The sequence below is a fragment of the Asparagus officinalis genome, unplaced genomic scaffold (assembly GCF_001876935.1).
Source record: "Asparagus officinalis unplaced genomic scaffold, Aspof.V1 AsparagusV1_Un515, whole genome shotgun sequence".
Classification (NCBI taxonomy): domain Eukaryota; kingdom Viridiplantae; phylum Streptophyta; class Magnoliopsida; order Asparagales; family Asparagaceae; genus Asparagus; species Asparagus officinalis.
In genome coordinates this window covers 6,255-17,302 of record NW_017972779.1, presented here as the reverse complement: position 1 = coordinate 17,302, position 11,048 = coordinate 6,255, and the positions used below count along the sequence as shown (strand labels likewise).

At 36.0% G+C, this 11,048-nt stretch overlaps 1 pseudogene; it reads left to right on the top strand.

The window, feature by feature from the left end:
- The first annotated feature begins 6 nt into the window (after positions 1-6).
- Positions 7-8,230, top strand: LOC109827890 (annotated as a pseudogene).
- Positions 8,231-11,048: the final 2,818 nt, after the last annotated feature.

Below are 11,048 nucleotides of genomic sequence, written 5' to 3'. Positions count from 1 at the left end.
CGACGACGTCATTCTCCCTCGCCGACGACCTCCAGATCTCGACCAATACAATCTGCCCCTCCTCCACCAACGACCAACCTACACCAGCGCATCGATCATCAGATCCGATCAACCTGCACAACAAAGGTAGAACAAGTGAGTTCGAATCACAGATTCTATCAGGTAGTCTCCTCTTTCAACCATTAGAATACTGTTGTGTTCATCATTTGAATTACATCTCTGAATTATTATCAATTATCAATTATCTGCTGTTCCACTTACAATTGGTGAGATGTGCGATCTGTTGACTGTGTATTTTACTGAATTTTGATATTGAGATTCGAACAATACCATCGTAACTTGAATTGCGTTTAATTGCAATAAGATTCAACTGGTTTAGAATTACACTCGCAATTTAATTCAATATTAAGGAATTTTGAATCTGCTTCCTACACGATCGTGATTTAGTTGGTGAACGTTGCGAATCTCCAATTAAATTATTGTTCTCCTGAATACATGCGCATTGTTTCACATCAGGTGTCTTTGGGTGTGCAAAATTCGATGGATTCCAGCGTTATGAACATGACTGCAGCTGGGTTGGATTGGGTGTCGGCGAAAATCAATGCTCCGATGGCGCGTGCAGTGGTTTTTGGGGTTCATATTGATGGTGGGTTCTTTGAAATTTGTTTGGTCATGGTTTATCTTTGTTTTTATTATATTTGAAGCAGTAATATATTGAGATTTGTTTGATTTTCTTGAATTTGAAGGGCATTTGGTTGTTGAAGTGCTTCTAGTTGTTGTTATATTGTTCCAACTCTCGAGGAAGAGTTACAAGCCCCCGAAGAAGCCATTGACTGAGAAGGTTTATTGATTTTATTGTTATCTGATAGCTAGCCATGCTCTACACTTTGATTGATTCCTCAATTTTTGACCGTTAAACTTATTTTGTTGGAATTAAGACTCAATATTGTATTGTTTTGCAGGAAATAGATGATCTTTGTGATGAGTGGGTACCAGAACCTCTTCATCCCCCTATCACAGAAGAGATGGATGCAGATCCTTCAATTTTGGAAAGGTGAAATATAAGTTTACTATGTGAAGTTCTAATTCTATGGTTTTGGTATTTTCTTCATTTTAGAGCTTTATTAGAGCAAAAAGATGAGCAAAAATAACTAAACTCCAATGCATTTATCTTGTTAAGTAACAAATCTACATTCATCCTAAATAAAGTAATTTACATGTTATATACATACGTACGTACGTACATACATACATATGAGCTATATGGAAGAACCTTGTACCAAGCACAAGTTTTGTGCTTGGTCGTGATGTGTCATTTTCATGCACTCTCTAACCCATGTGAATGTATATGTATGTATGTATGTACACACATATGCAAATAAAGTAAATAATGCATACACACGTGTGTGTGTATGCATATATGTGTATATACACATATACATGTATATATTAGTTAAAATGATTTTTGGCTTCCCTAAACCAAATTCAGGAAAATGGATTGTATGCTATCACTAGTGTTTGTATCAGTTGTAAATGGGAGGATATCCTTGCATGAACAAACATTTCGAATAAAGTTTTGACTTTTAAGTGTTCCGGTGTTTTAGATACTCATCATCACTAGGCACTTGTGCGTACAATTTGAACATGATGGGTGCATGCTGGATTATGTAACAAATACTCATCATCACTAGGCACTTGTGCGTACAATTTGAACATGATGGGTGCATGCTGGATTATGTAACAAAACAACAGTGTTTTATACTGTGTGTGCGTACAATTTGAACATGATGGGTGCATGCTGGATTATGTAACAAAACAACAGTGTTTTATACTGTGTGTGCTAGTGAGATTGTCTTCTTGTATTGTTTATGACTGGAAAAGCGTGGTCACAAATAGCGTCCTTTAGATGACCCTGAATTCTCTCTGTGCGTGCGTGCGCGTGCGCGTGTCTCTCACATATTCGATCTCCTGAAATCATGTATTTGTATGCAATTTATGCACGATAGCTGGTGTTGTATGCAATAAGACATTGCTTCTGTCAAAAAACAATAATCAACTAACATTTGCACTTTATACACACAGTTTGGTTGTATATTCGAACGAGATGATCCCTGAGTTTGTTCCTTTCTTTTACTAAGTCATCTTTCTTTTAGCGGGTTTCTCTTGGTGAATGTTTATAGAATTCTCTCTACTTCTTCAAGATTCTAAATATTTGTTTGACTTAGATAAGGGACGGACTCTTGAAAATCAATAGAGTGTCCACTGAAGTAATCAACTAGGACAGCCATATTGCATATGTTTGATTACTAACCATCATTAGGATTCAAATCGCTGAAGATAAATAGATAGCAGATTTTATTCCTTTTATGAAACATTCATTATTTGGCTAATACAGTATTATATTATTACTGATTGAGTTGTTTCATGCAGTGCTGCAGGGCCTCATACCATAGTTGATGGGAAAGAAGTTGTGAATTTTGCATCAGGAAATTATCTTGGATTGCTAGGGAATGAAAAAATAAATGTGAGGGAGAACTTTCCCCATTTGAACCATTACTTTGTGTAATTTCTTCTCAGAATGTATAGTAATACAATGCATTGCAGGATTCATGCATTGCTTCATTGGAGAAATACGGTGTTGGATCTTGTGGTCCTCGGGGTTTCTATGGGACTATTGGTAAGATATTTTTCCACTCCTATTATGTTTTTGCATTTGTGTTTATTTGAAATGTAAAGCTCCATCAAAACCCAGTGTTTATTGATGGCCTACTTTGTTCTGCAGATGTCCACCTTGAGTGAATCCAGAATTTCGAAGTTTATAGGTACCCCGGATGCTGTCCTCTACTCTTATGGCATCTTGACAATTTTCAGTGTGATTCCAGCTTTTGCAAAGAAGGGAGATATCATTGTTGCGTGAGTTTGATGTTGCTTTAATTTTGAGTGGACGGCTATTCTTTTTCTTTATTATGTTTTCAATTGAAGAATTACATTGTTCTAGATTTTTCTATTGCAAACTATGTAGAAGGTTTGACTGCAAAACTACTAGAAAAATCTGATTGTTGGAAAAAAATAGTTTGTATTGCTCAACGCATTTTCACTTTAGTCATGGGAGGTTTTGTGAAATTGAACCTAAAAACTCATAACCTTTTAATTCATCTTAAACATTCACGAAATATTATGTATAACTTGGGATTATTTTATCTTTTATGTTTTTTATTTTGAGTGTTTTGATCTCACATCAATTATGTTTTTCTACGTTTTTTCCTCTCCTTACAGTGCATACCGATTGGTGTGTTTTTTTCTCTTCCTTAAGTTGGTAGTGTAACCATAGCAGTCTGTTGCTCCTCAACTGAATTTGACAGTCCAAAAATAAGATTGACTACTTGACAAGCCCCAAATTTATTGAGATGCATGCATATAAGTTACTCTTTCTTTGATTTCCTTATTTCAGCTATTACTTTATGAATGCAATTGCTGTCTTGTTGTAACCATTCATATATCAGAAGATGCTATCATATTTATTGTGTATACCAATACCAGTGCTAGTTATCATGATTTATTATTGCTTTGGAAAAGAAAATCATTTGATCATTATCCATGTTTCGTAAGGAGGCATGTGCTTGATACCACCATTTATTCCTCACTATATCATGTCCTTTTTATTGCTTATGCCCATATACTGCTAATCTTTGTGCATCAGATATACCAAAACAAGAGATTTGTTTGGAAAGTATTGAATTATTTTATTTTCTCTTTCAGAGATGAGGGTGTTAACTGGGCAGTGCAAAATGGGCTACATCTTTCTAGAAGCACTGTTGTTTACTTCAAGCACAATGACATGGCCTCACCTGCAAACACCCTAGAGAAGGTTACTAGAGGGAACAAGAGAGCAGAAAAGATGTGACGCTACCTTGTTATTGAAGGAATATATGAGGTGGAATTTACTATCACATTTCTCATTTCCTTCTATTCTAAGAATGAGACAAAAGTTCCAAATTTTCTTACTGCAACTAAAGTGTTATGTATATGCAAAAATTGTTCAAAATAAAAATATATCGAAATTTAAGTCAAAAGTGCTTTTAAAAAAATCTTTCTCTGCTTTGAATATGACTCTGCTTATATAACCTTCACTTCTTGTAACGTAAAACATGTTTGTAATATGGTAACATCCATTTTTATTAAAAGGTAATGAAGAGGCACCTAATTGTTGCATGTCAAACAGAAATCTTCTCCCCTCTTTATTTTGCAGGGACTATTGAACCATTTTATACTCATAACACTAGCAATTCACACAATAATTTTGTTTGGTTTTTCCAATCTGATTATTCCTACTGTTATTTGTAAAGAGTACAGTTATACTAGTAGCCATTGAATTGGTGTCAAAGCATAACTGCCTCAATCAGTTTCCTCTGCTAGTTTGTTTTAAAGCTTCATTAAATTCATTTCTCATTAAATTCATTTCTGGTGTTGGAACCTATCGCTTCATGATTGATTCCTAATTGTTCCAAATCACACCTTGTTTTTTCCCTAAATATCTCAATGATTTGGGAATGTTTTATAATATGAAAAGTTCGTAGAGAGAAATGTTCACATATTTTCTTTCATTTTATTGAAACGGTCATATTTTTGAGATTTTGCATATAGGGTGAAGTTATATTTCACAAATTCTGCTTTGATATATTTTTCTGCACAATTCCGCAATAGTGCTGAATTTGCTGATATGTACATTTATTAGTTTAACATTATTTGTGTAAAACTAATAATTGAAGTATAGGATTTACTGCATAAGCTACTAGCATGATGCTGAATTATCTTACACATTTGGTTATTATGTTCGCATTGAAATGGCCTCTTGTATATGCTGTCTTGCTTTGATTGATTAGTGTATGGAGCCATAGATTTGTCCATTGTTGCTTCTCTTAAGCAATGCTAATTTTAAAATTTTACCCTCCTAGAAAGGAAATATTCAAGGATCAGTATGAATATCCATGTAATGTTCAACAATTCTTCTCCAGTAGGTATAGACAAAAGTACTTTTCAAAAAAAGAAAAAGAAAAAGAAAAAGGTATAAACAAAAGTATGCTTTCCCCTTTTCTCCTTTAAATATGAACCTTACTCATGAAAACCTTACTCATGATTTTTTCCAGAATTGTTTATGAGTTTTAATTTAGTTGGTGCATGCTCCATCCTCTGTTGGTTCTGTTTAGTCGTATATTGGTATTGGAGTATTGTACATGCTGTGTCTACTTGTTTCTTTTATGAAGTTTGGTGTAGGCAATTGAGAGATTCAGTTTTTTGTGCTGATTTTGGATCCCAAACTAATCCACCTTTTAAACTTTTAGAATTTATGTTATTGCAAAATATCAAACTTCCTGCTTGTTAGTAATGACAAATTTTATTGCTGAAAGCATAAACTGATGGGCCCATACAGCTTTTCTTTTATGTATCGATCTTTGTGTAAGCTTCTTTTTAAACATAGAGTAGATTTATTAAATCATCAGAGTAGTATGCATTAAATCATTAAGTTTCTCATAATAAATGTATACGACCTGCCACAATAAGTTCAGGCAGTAAGTAACCAACAAATAATACATAGGCATTCCTTATTCAGGCGCTGCACTTTTAAATAAGTTCAGGCAGTAAGTAACCAACAAATAATACATAGGCATTCCTTATTCAGGCGCTGCACTTTTAATGGCCCCAAAACCCCCAGCTTGGTTCCCCTATCAATTTCCACTTTACTCTTTCATCTAATGAACTCCTTAATTATATAATCAAGTAATCAACTGGATGTAACTTAAATTCGCCCGTATGTACATATGGAGTATGGATAATACACTTGGTTATACCTATGTATGATATAAAGAAAATTTGTATACTGATATTAGTTTAAAGTTCAAATAATGTTAATCTAAAAACTTATCGAAGTGTGTCCTATATTATTCATAGCAGATGTATAAATTTTTAATCTCATTGTATACCTTCATCAAACAGTTAGCATCTGTTTATAGATAAAATTTAGTTATGTATCAATTTTATTTTATTTGTTTCTACCCATATTCTTACTTCAAATATAAATGTTGTTTACACAGAATTCGGGTAAAGTAGCCCCATTAGATGAGATTGTCAGATTAAAAGAGAAATACCGTTTTCGTGTTCAGAATTCGGGTAAAGTAGCCCCATTAGATGAGATTGTCAGATTAAAAGAGAAATACCGTTTTCGTGTTATTTTGGACGAGAGCAATTCCTTTGGTGTACTTGGAAATTCTGGACGTGGTCTTGCCCGTTTTCGTGTTATTTTGGACGAGAGCAATTCCTTTGGTGTACTTGGAAATTCTGGACGTGGTCTTGCTGAACACTATGGGGTGCTGGTAGGTCTTGCAAATTTAACTCTACTTACTGCTGCCACTTTGTTTTCAATTTAAAGTCCTAATGTTCGAGGGAATACTGTGTTCTTGTAGATCGAGAAGATTGATATAATAACTGCTGGTATGGGAAATGCACTGGCCACTGACGGAGGATTTTGCACAGGAGGTGTCAGGGTCGTCGACCACCAAGTATGATTACAATTCATTGATATATTTTTAACTTTCACTCCAGATTTTATTGAATGGGCTATTTTATGCTTATGTATATTTCTTGACATTCACTCCAGATTTTATTGAATGGACTATTACATGCTTATAATTGATGGTAGCTTAACTGATTGCTCTTTGTCTTTGCAGCGGCTCAGTAGTTCTGGCTATGTATTTTCTGCATCTTAACCCCCTTATCTTGCTACTGCTGCGATTGCTGCAGTTGATCGCTTGGAGGAAAATCCTTCTGTACTTGCATCATTGAGAAACAATATTGCCTTGTTACGGAAAGGTAGGTAAAAATCCACGAGTTAAAAATTTTACTTTTAATTATATACTTGCCACTGCATCTTTTATCACTGTTACTCATTTACATAAAAAATTAATACTTCTATCACTTGTCCTCTAATTGACTACAAGAAATGCAGGTTTATCAGATGTACCAGGATTGACTCTGACAAGCAATCCTGAATCACCCATTGTGCTCCTACAACTGAAGAAACCAACAGGATCCCACGAGAGCGACCTAAAACTCCTTGAGAAAATTGTTGATAGGGTAAGCTTCTAGGTCATAATTTAGAGGGATTATTCCGCTGACCCCTCCTGAACTTTGGGTGGTTTTCAATATGAATCCTTGAACTTTATTTTTTTCATCTTAACGTCCTCCCTGAACTTGCTCACATACTAACCCCCCTCCCTCTCTCCAAGCGCCCACCATAAAAAAGCACACCTAAGTAACACTGCTAACTTTGACGGCTGCCAAGCATGTGACCGAGTTTATTGAGATTAACACTAACTTTCAGTGCTAGTTTAAATGACTGAACACTGAACGTCGCCTTAAACATAATGCAGGTCTTAAATGAAGATTCAGTTTTCCTTGTGTCCACAAAGAGATCAAAGCTGGACAAATGCCGACTTCCAGTAGGCAGCAGGATGCTTGTTTCTGTAGGTCATTCTGAATCTGATCTGATGAAAGCATCAGAATCATTGAAGAGAGTCGCCGCACCTGTTCTTTCTAAGGTTGCTTGAGATTCAACTGTAGCATGTTCATTGAATTCAACTATAAGACTCTGTTTAGGATTTCCATAGCATCGAATCATGTACCGACATGACGTAACAACACCATCCCCATGAAATAAGCTGCGTTGAGGTGACCGTCGTCCATTGCACGGTGGAGGTGTTGCAGGCCTGAGTTCGGCCTGTTTAAGTTGTACAACTCTTCCTGATCAAAGGAAATATCAGTTAGAAGAGAGCCTATCACCAAATTATAGGATTAAATAAGAAATATATAATTGCGAAAATATTTTTATTAACTTACCACCCCAAGAATAAGGTTGGCGTTAAGGTTGTCGCAGTTTGCGCAATTTTGAAGCAGAGCCAGATACGCATTCATCTCCTACCGCTGCATCTTACTCTCCTTATCAACGGCGAGGGACCGACCCACCAACTTCTCATTCGATGCTCGCCAGAAGCTCTTGCACCTAAAATATAAAAAAAAAAAACAATGCATCAACTCGTAAAGAAAAACTTTTGATATGTTGTATGTTATGTTTAATTAGAATTTAAAGTTACTACGTACGATGCTCTTAAGCTTCGGACATCCTTGAGAGGGTTTCGAAGACTTCGTTGCAACTTGCATTGCTATTTTAAGAATAAGATCTTGATGGAGAGAAAGAATAATGAATTTTTTCTTGTGCGGCTTCTTCATCCCCCTGGAACTAAGCTTGAGTTTCACCATCTTTGATGATGGTTAGTAATAAAAAGAGAAGAACAAGAGGGTTTTTGGATTCTCGCACTGAGTATTGTTTGTGAGCAATATGGGGGTACTTATAAACAGAGATTTTGAGTTTCGTTCTTGAAAGGATTTTAGGAAACTTTAATTTGAACAAAAAATATATATGGAAGGATTACAGTCATTTCCATATAAGTTTTGATCTGGTAAAAGAATTATGACTTAAAGTAAAACAGACAAATAAAAATTCTACTCCTTAAGGACTGTCTTGCCCTAGTAGGAAACTAGTATTGTGGTGCACGTGATGCGTACATAACAAAGAATCTGAGATAGTTACCTTTTTTTGTCCCCGATACACCGTCGAAATGCCCTCAAACTTGGAAAAAGGTAACTAACTGTCTCAGATTATTTGTTATGTACACATCACATGCACCATAATACTAGTTTCCTACTAGGACAAGATAGTCCTTAATGAGTAGAATATTTATTTGTCTGTTTTACTTGAAGTCATAATTCTTTTATCAGATCAAAACTTATATGGAAATGCCTGCCATCCTTCCATATATACTTTTTGTTCAAATTAAAGTTTCCTAAAATCCTTTCAAGAACGAAACTCAAAATCTCTATTTATAAGTACCCCCATATTGCTCACAAACAATACTCAGTGCGAGAATCCAAAACCCCTCTTGTTCTTCTCTTTTTTATTACTAACCATCATCAAAGATGGTGAAACTCAAGCTTAGTTCCAGGGGGGTGAAGAAGCCGCACAAGAAAAAATCCATTGTTCTTTCTCTCCATCAAGATCTTATTCTTAAAGTAGCAATGCAAGTTGCAGCGAAGTTTTCGAACCCTCTCGAGGATGTCCGAAGCTTAAGAGCATCGTACGTAGTAACTTTAAATTCTAATTAAACATAATATACAACATATCAAAAGTTTTTCTTTACGACGAGTTGATGCATTGTTTTTTTTAATGTTTTAGGTGCAAGAGCTTCTGGCGAGCATCGAAGGAGAAGTTGGTGGGTCGGTCCCTCGCCGTTGATAAGGAGAGTAAGATGCAGTGGTGGGAGAAGGATGCGTATCTGGCTCTACTTCAAAATTGCGCAAACTGCGACAACCTTAACGCCAACTTTATTATTGGGGTGGTAAGTTAATAAAAATATTTTCGCAATTATATATTTCTTATTTAATCCTATAATTTGGTGACGGGTTCTCTTCTAACCGATATTTCCTTTGATCAGGAAGAGCTGTACAACTTAAACAGGGCGAATTTAGGCCTGCAACACCTCCACAGCGCAATAGACGACGGTCACCTCAACGCAGCCTATTTCATAGGGATGGTGCTGTTCCGTCATGCCAGTACACGATCCGATGCTATGAAAATCCTAAACAGAGTCTCGTCCGGAGATTTCTCGAGCAGATGCAATGTGACAGAGTGCGGAAGATCAGAAGATCAGGTAACCCTGTGATAGAGAGGTGTCGAAGAGAGACGATTGAAGAGATACAGAAAAGTTGGAAGAGGGGGCTGGAGATGGGGCCGAGATTGCCCTGCAAACATCGGCACTGTGGAAGATTCGACGATGATAGAAGTGGCGACGGCTGGGTCAGGGATGATCAACGGCCAAGAGCCTTCTACGGTCAAGTTTGTAAGTCCAGACTTACGAGTGTCACCTCTTCTTTCGAAATATTTGAAACAGTTGCTGTTGACAAAATTTTGATGTTTCTCTTGAGGTCGTAGAAAAGAGATGCAGCAATTATGTAATTTGATTATTCCGTTATATAGTAATTCCGTTTTCCTTTCGAAAGTCCTCAGATAAAACAAGTGCTATCAGATTTCAGGCTGTGTGCAAGATCTGCAAACTTGAATCTCATTGATTTTGCCTATAGAAAGGAGAGGAACAGATGATTATGCCAAAAAATATTATACTAAAAGAACCCTTTATATTTTTCTCTGAAAAATAAAAATCAGAACTGGATAAGTTAAGAGTTGTACAAGCGCAAGACTGACAACAAGCCCATCTATAATATAGCCTACATAACTGCAAACTTGCTTTCTGATAACCATAATAATCTATTTGTATGAGCAATCACCGAGTAAATAGCTAGGGAGCAGAAACTAGTGCACTTCTAATTTGAATAGAAACATGTTATAAAAGTGAGGAGCAAAATACATTTTTGTAGCTGTTACCGAGAGGTATACAGGAAGAGCATAGTATTGCAATTTTCTATCAAATCGTATGAGGGTGTATACAAGAACAAACAGAAAGAGATTATTATCAGTCTACAGGAAAATAATCTTATAGTTGAATTCAATGAATATGCTATAGTTGAATCTCAAGCAACCTCAGAAAGAACAGATGCGGCGACTCTCTTCAATGATTCTGATGCTTTCATCAGATCAGATTCAGAATGATCTGCAGAAACAAGCATCCTGATGCCTACTTGAAGTCCGCATTTGTCCAACTTTGATCTCTTCGTGGACACAAGGAAAACTGAATCTTCATTTAAGACATGCATTATGTTTAAGGCGACGTTCAGTGTTCAGTCATTTAAACTAGCACTGAAAGTTAGTGTTAATCTCACTTAACTCCCTGAACTTGTGCATTTGCGTGTGTGTCTTTGTGGGCATAACCTCCCTGATATTGGTTATTTTCCACTTAACACCCCTGAAATTTGAAGCTTTGTCAACAAAACCTCTGACACCATTACCCGCTAAAAGGGAAATACCCACTGTGAAAAGGGTA